The sequence below is a fragment of the Herpailurus yagouaroundi genome, unplaced genomic scaffold (genome assembly GCF_014898765.1).
Source record: "Herpailurus yagouaroundi ecotype Mexico unplaced genomic scaffold, PumYag 165, whole genome shotgun sequence".
Taxonomy (NCBI): domain Eukaryota; kingdom Metazoa; phylum Chordata; class Mammalia; order Carnivora; family Felidae; genus Herpailurus; species Herpailurus yagouaroundi.
In genome coordinates this window covers 22,972,923-22,985,296 of record NW_024412406.1, presented here as the reverse complement: position 1 = coordinate 22,985,296, position 12,374 = coordinate 22,972,923, and the positions used below count along the sequence as shown (strand labels likewise).

Below are 12,374 nucleotides of genomic sequence, written 5' to 3'. Positions count from 1 at the left end.
CTTATAGTAAACCCAATAATATAATATGCATGAGATCAGTTGTAGCATTTCTTCAAGGTGTAACTAGGGCATGTTATACAAACTGAGTTCAGAAAAGTAATTTTAATGTAGGGAAACAAAAACAAAAACAACGTGGTCTAGGTCTGGTGCAGAAATAAAAGAGTATCGAGAAAACAGGCCCCAGAAAGCCAACACATTGACTTCTACATTCAGCTGAAGGGAGGGTAAGGTTGACAGGTTTTTATAAAAGCTGAGACCCCCAAAGAAGGTGTGTGTGGCGTAGAAGGTCTCCACCAGTGCAGGAGGTAAGCAGAGAGTACAGGACGACGCAGGCAAGACGTTCTCCAATGTGCAGAGAAATGAGCAGTCAAGTCTCAGAGCTAGACTGTGAAAACAATCATTTTTGTATGGAAAACCATTTATGAAAATCTCAGCAAAAACAAACAAACATAACCCTCATTGGAGTATCTATTGAGCGTCCAACTTCAGGCAGGGTGACTGCCCAGTGAACCCTCCAAGACAATTGACTGAATTGACCCTAACATAATTGACGGGATTTACCAGTTTTCTAGGGCTATTAACCATCAGCCAGTTGTAGGTTGATAGAGTCTAGTAAAAATGAAGAGATTTTTGTTTCTGAAGTCCTTCTTTCTGGAGATACTTGCGAAGGACAGCCAGTTGCCAAGTAAGGTCACTCTTTGTTCATTGAACTAAAACATGGGATCTGCTTATAATAAAATGTTAATATTTATTTCCATAGCCTCAGGATGGGAATTTTATTGAGTCCTTTTCAATTTAGGTATGTTCAACTGAAAAGTAAACATTTCCTTCTGTCCAAACTTTGAAAAACATGTAGGCCCCTTCCAAACCCAATAAAAAAAAAAAAAAAGTCTGTATTTTTCTTAAAGGAGCACATTAATAGTTCAAGTGTAAAATTTTTGCATTAAAAAAATAATAACAAATCTCATTAGAAGGTGCTAGTCAGATATTGTGGTTTGACTCTGAGTTTAAGAAAACAAAAGAACAGACTGGTTCCATGCACAAGGGTCTGTTTATTTATTTACAACAGCTTCAGCAGACAGGAATGTTCCTTATAGTGAAGAGCTCAGGGCCATGACAGTCTACAATTAAACACCCTTTCTCTCCTCAATTTCATCTAATCAGTGGTCCAAAGTCAGAGATGTGATGAGGGCCTATGTGGGGTTTAACGTTTCATCTATGAACTTGCTAAACTGTCTGGGGACAAATTATGTCGACTTTCCATTATTTGGCCCATTTCACCATCTGTTCACCTTTACCAGTGCAGAGGAAGAGAAATGCCTATTTATTTTAAAAGTCTTAAGTACAATGCCCTGGGAGGATGTAATATAGAAAAGATAGGAACTGGCCATGTAACTGTTTCGTATCTGCAAACTCTTTCACTCTGGTATCAATTCTGGAGCCAGATTTCTATTCATCCTATGCAGCCCTACCATTACCTCACTATTATATATTATATGACTATGAAAGCCAGATATTTAAAATTATGAATCTGTGTTTCCATAATAAGTGATTTCAAAATCATTTATGGCTTGTGGCTTAGAAGAAGAAAAATCACATAATTTAGTTCCGCCCCTGAATGTCCAAGCATCGTAGATATCACCCTACTTTGCCAGTAGTGGCATTAAGGGAAGAAATTCAGGCCCTTTACCAGACCCCCAGAGAGGGAAAATATTTCCCAAAATATCAAGACCAAAGCCACCAAATAACACAAAAAATACTGGAAACACAGTGACGAAATAGAAAATGGTTCCTTAGAAGGGGTGAGTCATACAACTGTAGACATCAAACTAATAGTTTAATGTTGCTATAAATGTGTGTTTTACAAGATGAAGCGATGATCTGGGCATGTAATCAACACCTGAGATTCTGCAGTCATTTTAGATCAAGACCTTCAAGAATTATAACTTCCATTCATATACTGTAGTTCAGAATCCACGACTGAGGGAGAAGCCAACATCAGCTATCACTGCCAGAGTTCAGACTGATGTTTAAAACCCAAGACTCTAATCCGTCCTTCTCTGATACATCCCAAGTTGAAGAAGTAAATGTCGAGAAAGTAGAAGGCCTTTCAGCTAGATAGAACATGGTGCTAGAATGAGAATTAAGGGAATTTGATTCTGACATGACCCCATCAAACCCCAAACCTCATTTTGCTGATAGATACCAGAAGGAAAAACAAAAAGGTTGAATCTATGCTTGCGTAGAAACTCTACAAGTTTCACAGAGAGAACGACTGACATATGGGAATGCATAGGGAACGTGGTTAAAATACCAAATAGAAGTCGCAAGATTAAATTTCTACCTTCCAGCAGGTATTTAAGCAACAACAAGGAAAAAAAACAAAACAGTAAGAGCTCACTATTAGGAAATCTTTTTTGTTCCTGTCAGCAGCATATCTCAACCTGAGCTATCGTTATTTGTTGGTGGGAATATACAACAAAAAATACCTATAGCAAGCAAGGTCCTGACAGCCAAGTTCCGTTGTTTCCATGAAGCCCCTCCTCTTGGTGATTGTGCAAAAGACAGTCTTCCAAATGAGGTAACAGAAAGTAAGAAGGGATCATGAACTTTGTGAATCATTTTGTAAACTAAACTATATTCCTGCTAATGGGCTCTTGGGTCTGGCTTTAAAAACGTTTCAAGAATGTTCTAAAAACTTTCCATTTTGCAATACTGGTAACTCGAGAGAAATAGCAAATTCACTTTTATACAGATTGCTCTTGTGGTCCTAGTGAGTCCTGAAATGCATGTTAGAGTTGACTAAATAATTTTACAGGTGAAATCTTTGGGATCTCTTGTAGTTAGCGTGATTCCTAAGTCATTAGCCAAAAGAAATAAATAGTTGGCCAAGGTTTGTTATGGGAAATATACATGTAACATCTAGCAGACTTGACTGCACAGCTATTATGGGTTAGGCCCTGGAGGTCCAGCGATGAGCCCCTGCCCTCAGATGCCTTAGGAGCTAGTTTGGAGACAGACACTCCACATATTTAGTGGCAATTATAAGACAGTGTTGCATGCTTCTTGTAATCAACCCAATCCTGTCTCTTGTGAACAACAGCTAGAGAACAAATGAAGTTAAATAGGGATGTCCTAGAAATGCTGCACGGAAATAGACTTAACATGGTTTCCGTAAATAAAACTGAGGACACTGACAGCAAGATGCTGAATCTGGAGTTTCCTAGAAAAAGGGTGAAAATTTGTCTTTTGCACAAAAGTCTTTCTGCACAACCCGGTTACCAACCAGTATCACACCCAGATCCAGAGATTTATGTTAAGGCTTGAAATGTGGCTACTGAGCAAATTAAGGTGTAATTTTAATGCAAAACATATAGCAGGTCTTAAAAAACAATATGAAAGAAAGAATGTAGATCATCTCATCAGCAACTGCTTTATGTGGATGACATTTTGAAATGACACTGTTTGGGATATATTGGCTAAATAAAATAGATCTGGCGGGGCACCTGGGTGGCTCAGTCAGTTAAGGGTCTGACTTCGGCTCAGGTCATGATCTTGTGGGTTCGAGCCCCACATCGGGCTCAGTGCTGACAGCTTGGAGCCTGGAGCCTGCTTCGGATTCTGTGTCTCCCTCTCTCTGCCCCTCCCTCTGCCCATGCTCTGTCTCTCTCTCTCAAAAATAAATAAACATTAAAATTGAAAAAAAAACTTAAATAAAATATATCATTCAAATTAATTCCACTTATTTCTTCTTGTTTTTTAATATGGCCACTAAAAACTTATTAATTTCGTGTGTGGTTCATGTTATGTTTTTATTGGACAACACCGGCTTAGCCTCTTGAACCAGAGAAAACTGAGTTCAAATCCACATATTAGCCAGGTGGCCTCGAGCTAGTTACTTCACTTCTGACCACTTGCCATGTAGCAGGTTCTGTTTGAACTAGTAGGGATACCTGGAAGAATTGTTTTTTAGGATGAAGCTTACCAAGTGACTTGTTCAACGTAAGTCTCTAATTACTTTCAGCAAATATTTTCAAGATATCTCAACTTTGCAGTGACCATTTTCTTCACTTTAGTGATAGTCATCACTTAAAAGAATCCCACAATCTAGGGGCGCCTGGGTAGTTGAGTCAGTTAAGTGTCCAACTCTGGCTTTTATCTCAGGTAATGATCTCACCATTCGTGAGTTTGAGCCTCATGCTGGGCTCTGTGCTGACACTGTGGAGCCCGCTGGGGATTCTCTCTCTCTCTTTCTCTGCCCCGCCTCCACTTGTGCTCTCTCTGTGTCTCTCTCAAAGAAGAGACTTTCTTTAACTTTCTCTTTAAAAAGAAAAAAATCCCATGATCTAAATTGACCCGGGATCTTCACAAAGGAAGTGGCATTTTCCACTGTCCTCTGGATTCTTGTTTCCAGCCTTCACTATTTGATAAACTTCTACTCAGCCTTCAAGACCTAGCTCGGATACTTCTGTAAAAACTTCCCTGACTTTCCTGTCCAAGTGATTATTCTCAAATCTATTCTTTATTTAACAATTTTTTACTGAGCACCTACTATGTGCCCGCCCTGCTTTGGGGTCAAAATATAAAAAAGTGAGCAAAATAATGTTTTCGCCCCAGCGGTGCATACCTTCCTATGAAAAAGAAAGACAATAAACAAAAACATACATAGCATAATGCCAGCTAAGGAGAAGGCTAGGGAAAAATAAAGTCAGGAAGGGAACAGAAAATGACAGAGTCAGGGAACACTGTTTTACATAGTGTGGCCCATGACAGCCCTTCTGGAGCATTGACACTTGAGCGAAAGCATAGGATGCCCTACCTAACATACTCAGTGTGTGGACAAATACCAAGGAAGGAGCGATTCTTGTGCCACGATTCTCTCATCCGGAAAGGTATGCATACAGCAGTGTCCTTGGACGCTGACTGGAAATGCCCCTGGAAAGCAACTGAGCAATTGTCTATAGTCTTCCTACTCTGCAGTCTCCTAGAAGAAATAACAGAGAAGCCTGTGAAAACATCTTGCCGTCAAAAAAACTGCCCCACGGCTGGTCGTGAGGACGTTCTCCTGGCTTGTCAAAAGTAAGGGACTGACTAAAGCCTTTGGAGGCTCTTGTCTCGGCCACATCCCGTTAATGTTTTTCTTCGTGTTAGAAATGATAAATGATTTTTATAACTTAACTAGTTACATTCTTGCCTGAAAAAAAATGAAAGAATTAGCAAACTTCCATTTCATCAGGCTATGTTTAATGTGGTCTACAGCATTCTTTTTTTAACAGAAATATATTTTTTTATTTTTCTTAAGGTAACAAGCGTTTAAATTTAAATAAGATAGGAACTTTTTTTTTTATTTTTTTAACGTTTATTTATTTTTGAGACAGAGAGAGACAGAGCATGAATGGGGGAGGGTCAGAGAGAGAGGGAGACACAGAATCTGAAACAGGCTCCAGGCTCTGAGCTGTCAGCACAGAGCCCGACGTGGGGCTCGAACTCACAGACAGTGAGATCGTGACCTGAGCTGAAGTGACACTTAACCGACTGAGCCACCCAGGCGCCCCAAGACAGGAACATTTTTAACAAAAAGCACCAATCTCTTTCCTAAGTCTTAATGGTCTCAGTTCCATTTACCAGTGTGCTATATTAACTCTGTCAACTTTTCTGTGTTTACTTTTTCTAGCTGTTGCGTGGTTCTCTAAATAACAGGCACGCGCGTAGATCACAATTGTTTGATCCATCAAGTGTAGACATCTGTGGACCTCCTACCAAGATAGCTGCCTGATCTCCTTCCCACCTTTCTTCTCCCATCCTGTCAGGTAAAATTATGATCGTAAGTCCTTCTGTTGGTTGTCTTTTTAACTTAAATATATGAATATACAAGCATTTCTTGAGTTCTCACTTGGTAAAAATGGATTCTTAATGGCCCTGTTCTTTCTCCTTTTCTCCCCCCCTACCTAGCAACTTCAGCTGCTCAGGACCTTAACTTTTCCTTGTTGATTTTGATAGTGCTTACTTTTTAAAAATAACGTAATTAAGTCTTCCTTACATATTGGTTGATTCTAAAAGCTGAAAATCAGTAGACAGTATGTGTGGTATTATGACTTTGTAGTGTCATTGACTGTGCAGCCAAGTAGTATATTATTAGTGCATTTAAATTTTCTGTTTTCCTTGAGTTTTTGGCTATCTCCTCCTCCTCCTCCCCCGCCTCCCCCCCCCTCCTCCTCCGCCCCCTCCTCCCCCTCCTCTCCTTCCTCCTCCTCGTCCTCCTGCTTCTCCGTGCTCTTCTGCTTCTGTTTCTTCTTTGCATTACTTGCCTTTATCAAATCCTTACTTTTCCAATAGCTCAAGGATTTCGCAAATTTTTGGAAGAATTCCATCGTTCCAGATGGAACTTTTGCCCCTCGGTCTAAACTTAATGCTCTCCAGATCTGCTCCTTACTGTAACACCAGAACTTCACTTTGTTATTCCTTCCTGTCCTTTTCTTCTTCCTGTTTTATCCCAGCTTGGCTAGACCATACCCTCTAAGCAACTGTTACATACGTAAAAAAAACTGTATGTAACAGACAGACTTTCTAAGTCCTTAGATGTATGAAAATGCATTCTATCCTCCGTCTTGATTGATAGCCTTGCTGAGTATAAAACGTGAGACTGAAATAATTTGCCTCATAATTTCGAAAGCATATACCATTATTTGCTGGCCATCCTGAGCTGCTGAGGGGAGGGTCAAATGGTCACCTGATTTCTGTTCTTCGGTAACTCCTCTGGTTTGTTTTTCTCTATCCCTCTCTGTAAATTTTTTGATGTTTTCTTTTATAGATTTTCTGAAACTCTATAGGACTAAGTTGAGATGAGTCTTTTTCCTATTCAGTGTTCCGGGCAACTAGTGTTATTCAGCTCTGAGAATTCCTTTTTTATTTCTTGAATTATTTCCTGTCTTCCATTTTTTCTGTTCTCTCTTCTGAAATTCTTATTGGTCAAAATCTCAGATACTTTGGGTTGATCTTCTAGGTCTCTCCTTTTCATTCATATCTTTCATCTCTTAGTCTTTATGTTTCACTTCTTAAGAGAAAGGGGGAGTGGATACAGAGCTGGTTAGTGTAAAGGGCCTCCAATGCCAGAACTGCTTTGGGGAAGAAATGCTCATTCTTGCTGCTCTGGCTCTGAATTTGTTCAATTTGTTTATCGTAACATGTTTAGGGTTGTTTGGAGGTAAATTACTGACCATCACATGTTTTGAATGCACATTTGAGAGGAGGTGGAATCTTTCTAGACAGATTTTCAAGGAACCCTCTTGGTGTCAGCCCAGTGAATCATTCTTGCTGTCCGTCAAAATTGCCATAACTGAATCCCAAACTCCCACAGAGTCCTACATATGCTAGAATGCAGTTTACTCTTCCCTGCAATCTTTCACCCACTTGCTGCCATCCCAAAATTTGCTAAAATCTCTCCTTCCTTTGCTACCGATCAACTCCTGCCCTTTTTGATTTTGTGATTAATATCTTTAAGACTTTTATGATCATTTTGATAGGGTTTTTAAAAGGAGAAAACATAAATTTGGTCAGCCACCCACGTTGAGCCAGAATTCTATGGCTCATTTTAAAAGAAGACACATCTTGTTTGTCTTGTACATCGTACAACAGATTTCTCTTTTATTTACTGCATCTCAAAGAGTATCATTTTGGAGCATGCTACATCTCTTTGAAAAAAATGAAAAGTAATGATGAGAATCTTCCTGAATGAATTTTTAGAAGAGTAAAGATCAGCAGAGACTGATGGGTGACCAATAGCACCAGGAAGGCCAGAAGATTGAGAGTAGAGAAATCCTGCTCCAAAGTCTGATTGATTTTTATCTCCATTTGAATTAATTTTTTGGTCCAGTGAATAAACATTTGTTGATTACTCAGTGTTCTTTAGGCATTGCTATAAATTAATATACACACACACACCCTTCACGAGATCAGAGTCAAGTAGAAGGGTATAATACCCATCCTTGCACCACATGACAACTTACAGCTATAGAAAGGTTAGAGAATGGCCCCTGCTTGCACAAGAAAATCCTAAATAATTTATTAACTATCAAGTGGCTGTTGTATTTACCCACAACTGTGTGACAAACCAGCCATGGTTTCCACCAGAAGGATTTACTACCCAGCAGTGAAAGAGATTCACGCATTCAGAGCATTGGCTTTGGAATCACACGGGCCTGAATTTTCATCCGAAATTCTCCACCACTCACTAACTTGTAAACTTACAAAAGTTGCTTTGCCTCTCTGAGACCCCATTTTCTCTTTTATAACATGGGTAGTAATACTACACTGAAGCTCCCTTAGCCAGCCTCCATTTACCCAACTCTCCAGATTCATGAAGACTCTTCTTTCTCCGTAAAACATGCTGACTGCTGCTCAATCATGCTGAAAGCACACACTTTACAGGCTACACAAGATGATGCCCCTCCAACCAACTTACGCCTACTAGATACACCTGTGTTTGCTTTTAAATATATTTATGCTGATTTTAGTTAGTTGCAAGACAATTAAAATCTTTATTACAAGACAATTAAAATTTTTATCACAAGACAATTAAAATATGAAGGCAAAAAGTAAAAGGTAACTTTTTAAAATACTGTCAAATTAGTTGGTAAAAAGATAGATAGATAGATAGATAGATAGATAGATAGATATTTAGATATTGGTGATATAATTAGAAAAAAATGGTGTGGCGAATTTGTAAAAATCTAGAAGTGTTCTGTACTCAATATGTTTTGCAGGTGTAGTTACATCCTGAACATTTCAGATGTCATAAATAAAGCAATAGGCATGGTTTATGCAAAAAGACTAAGGGAGATTTAATCAATAGATTCATAATAAAAGAAAAACCCTTGGCCTTATGAATAACATGTGAATAAAGTGTTGTGTGCTTAGGATTAAAATAGAATTTTGTGGAGTGATGGGTTGAGTTAATTAAGATAGGTACAGCCTTTATTAACAGTGCCGGGCACACAGACTTTCCATAAGTGGTAGGCATTGTTAGGGACATGTATGATTTCATTTGACAAAATATTTATTGTGGGTCTGCTCTGGGGGTGGCTGAGTGGCTCAGTTGGTTGAGCCTCAAACTCTTGATTTTGGCACAGGTTAGTCATGATCTCACAGCCGTGGGATTGAGCCCCACCAGGCTCCCCACTGGCTGTGGACCCTGCTTGGGATTCTCTCTCTTCCTCTCCCTCTGCCCCTCCCCGGCTCACTCGAGTGCTCGCTCTCTCTCTCTCTCTCTCTCTCTCTTTCTCAAAAAAAAAAAAAAAAAAAAAACTTAAAAAAATTTTTAAAAGGAGTCCACTCTATGCCAAGCTGAGCATACAACGGTGAGCAAAGCAAGTCTGGACACTGCCTTTATGAGTCTTACAATGTAGAGGGAGGGAATATATTTGACCAAATCATTACACAAAGCCAGAATCACAATGTATGATGAGGGCTATGAAGGAAAAATACAGTAGGCAATAACAACATACGTCAGGGGACCTGAACTTTGAGGGTCACCAGGAAGTAGCCTCTGAACTGAGTTCTGCAGCATGAATCAGAACTAGCCAGACAAGGAAAACAGAATTGCAGGCAGAGAAAACATCATGTTCAAATATCCTGAAGCAGGAGAGAGCTTCCCATAGCAAAGAAGCTGAAGAAGGGCCGATGTGGCTGCTATTCAGAAAAGTGAGCGTGGCATCTAAATATGCCGAATAGGTTGGCAAGGCCAAATCTAGCAGTGCTTTGCAGTCCGGGCTAAGAATTCAGGGCATTAACATCCTGCGGTGCAAATTCAGAAGTCACAATCCACTCTAAGATCAAATTGCAAAAGCATCTTCATTCCCTTTGAAAGCCTGTATTAGCTGCCGTAATAAATAGACACCAAAACTTCAGCGTTCTGACACAGGCTGAAACTGATTTCTTGCTCAGTAATAGTCCTCGACGGATACTCCTAGCTGGTGGGAAGCTTTCCTCCACACAGCGATTCAGGGACTCAAGCTACTCCCATCTTAGGACGCTGCTATCCTGCCAGACTTCATCAGCCCCCACACCTCTAGCCGACATAAGGGAGAGAAGAGCAAGAAGTAGACACGCCCACACTCCCAGAGTGACTTACATCACTTCCGCTGCCTTTCCGTGGATGAGAGCTCGGCAATGAACACACCAGGTAAACAGAGGAAAGTAGATCAGCTGCTCCCAGGGACAGCTGCTGTCCATGAGTAGGGGAGGGTGATCTGGAGTGCCCAGCTCTGCCACAAGCCACTTAACATAAATTAACATTCGTGCCAAGTCAGTTTTTCCTCTTATCTTCAGAAATCTCCCTTACTTCAATCTAAGTGCATTCTCAATATGAGTTCATAGTCAGTAATCCATGTGGCTATTTTAAAAGGCATAGCAAATATTAGATCTTTCTTATAAATGCAATGTACCGTAATAAACATTAATGTATTTGGAGGTCCTACTAGTCTGGACACGTAGTAGCTACCAGTATTTGGATGGTCTGAATTCTTCTAATGTTTTCGTGTTCTACCATTAACGGAAATGTTTACAGTGTCCAACTAACGTCACTCCTGGATATTCCCAAATGAAGTATGGTGTCCCGAGTACTTCTTCCATCAGCTGTCCCAAGTCTACTTTGAAAAGTTCCACCAGGGGCGCCTGGGTGGCTCAGTCCATTCAGCGTCCAACTCTTGATCTCGGCTCAGGTCATGATCTCACGGTTCCTGAGATTGAGCCCAAGTCAGGCTCTGTGCTGACAGTGTGGAACCTGCTTGGGATTCTCTTTCTGCCCCTCCCCCAACCCCTGCTCTCTCTCTCTCTCGCTCTCTCTCTCAAAATAAATAGATAAACTAAAAACAAAAAAGTTCCACCAATACTCAGCACCCCCCACATGTATACACAACTAAAATCTCCACTAAAAAAAATAAATGTTAAGCCTGTTGTCATGTATCTTTTCCTCGACACATGTGTCACCTGATTTTGAATAAAGAAGAAAAACAAAAAGCTCTCTGTAAAATCTTCTTTAGACCCTCTAACCTCAAGCCTTCCATGAAGAGGTTCAGATCTACAGCTACTCTCTCAGGTCCAGTTTTTCCTTCAAATAGGTTTTGCTGGGTTTGTCTCCTCTATTGCCCATGTTCACGGACATGATAAAGTCTAGCACATGCCCTGTTTTCCTTCTGTAGAATAAGCTATACCAGGGATGTGACAATAAAAGTACAGGCAATAAAAGAAAACCCAGGTAAGTAGGACTCAGTCAAATATAGAACATTTATGCCTCAAAAACACTCCCCACAGAGTGAAAAGTTAGCAGACAATGGGAGAAAATACACAATGGCTACTAAACGCATGAAAAGATGTTCAACATCACCAATCGTTAGGGAAATGCAAATCACAACCATAAGATACCATTTCACAGCCATTACGGTGGCTGTTATCAAAAAACAAAACAAAACAGAAAATGACAAGTGTTGGTAAGATGGAGAAATTGGAACCCTTGTGCACTGCTGGTACATTTTACATTTGTAAAATGGTGCCACAAGAGGGAAAATGGGATGTGGTTCTTCAAAAAAATACAAATAGGGGCACCTGGGTGGCGCAGTCGCTCAAGCGTCTGACTCTTGGTTTCGGCTCAGGTCACGGCCTCATGGTTCATGAGTTTGAGCCCCGCATTGGGCTCTGTGCTGACAGTGCGGATTCTCTCTCTCCCTGCTCTCTCTCTCAAAATAAATCCATAAAATTAAAAAAAATATTTGTAAGTACAAACAAATTGTCATATGATCTAGCAACTCTCCTTCTGACTATAAACACACAAGAATCGAAAGCAGGGGACTCAAACAGGTATTTGTACACGCATGCTCATAGAGCATTCGTCACAAAAGCTAAAAGGTGGAAGCCATCCAAGTGTCTACCAGCAGATGAATAGGTAAACACACTGTGGTATATACATACGATGGAATATCTCATCGGTCTTTAAAAGGGATGAAATACTGATACAGAACGGAAGTGCTGATACTACAACAACATGAATGAATCTTGGAGACATTACGCTGTGAAATCACCCAGTTACAAAAGGACAAATACCATAGAGTTCCACCCATAACGAGGTACCTTGAGTGATCAAATTGGTAAATGCAGAAAGTAGACTGGGGGGCTGAGGGGAGGGGGAAATGAAGGTACTATATGAGTACAGAATTTCAGTTTGGGAAAAAGAAAAAGTTCGGGAGACCGATGGTGGTTGTACAGAAAAGTGAATATAGTTATTGCATGGACCTTTTACGTAAAAGTGGTTAAAACAGGAAGGAAGGAAGGAAGGAAGGAAGGAAGGAAGGAAGGAAGGAAGGAAGGAAGGAAGGAAGGAA

The 12,374-nt window shown here is 40.2% G+C and overlaps 2 long non-coding RNA genes across 3 annotated transcripts in view; one reads left to right on the top strand and one right to left on the bottom strand.

Annotated features, from left to right (window-relative positions):
- The window catches only part of LOC121038224 (uncharacterized), a 106,254-nt gene that overhangs the window by 5,738 nt on the left and 88,142 nt on the right, over nucleotides 1-12,374 (bottom strand). The window contains exon 6 of one of the 2 annotated variants that reach the window (XR_005794243.1): nucleotides 139-380. The exons of the other annotated variant lie outside the window; for it this stretch is intronic. This is a non-coding gene — a long non-coding RNA (uncharacterized LOC121038224). Of the gene's footprint in view, nucleotides 1-138; nucleotides 381-12,374 lie in introns of those variants that run through there. 2 annotated transcript variants of the gene reach the window in all.
- LOC121038227 (uncharacterized) overlaps nucleotides 5,588-12,374 on the top strand; it is a 23,523-nt gene continuing 16,736 nt past the window's right edge. The window contains exon 1 of the long non-coding RNA XR_005794250.1: nucleotides 5,588-5,810. This is a non-coding gene — a long non-coding RNA (uncharacterized LOC121038227). The remainder of the gene's footprint in view (nucleotides 5,811-12,374) is intronic.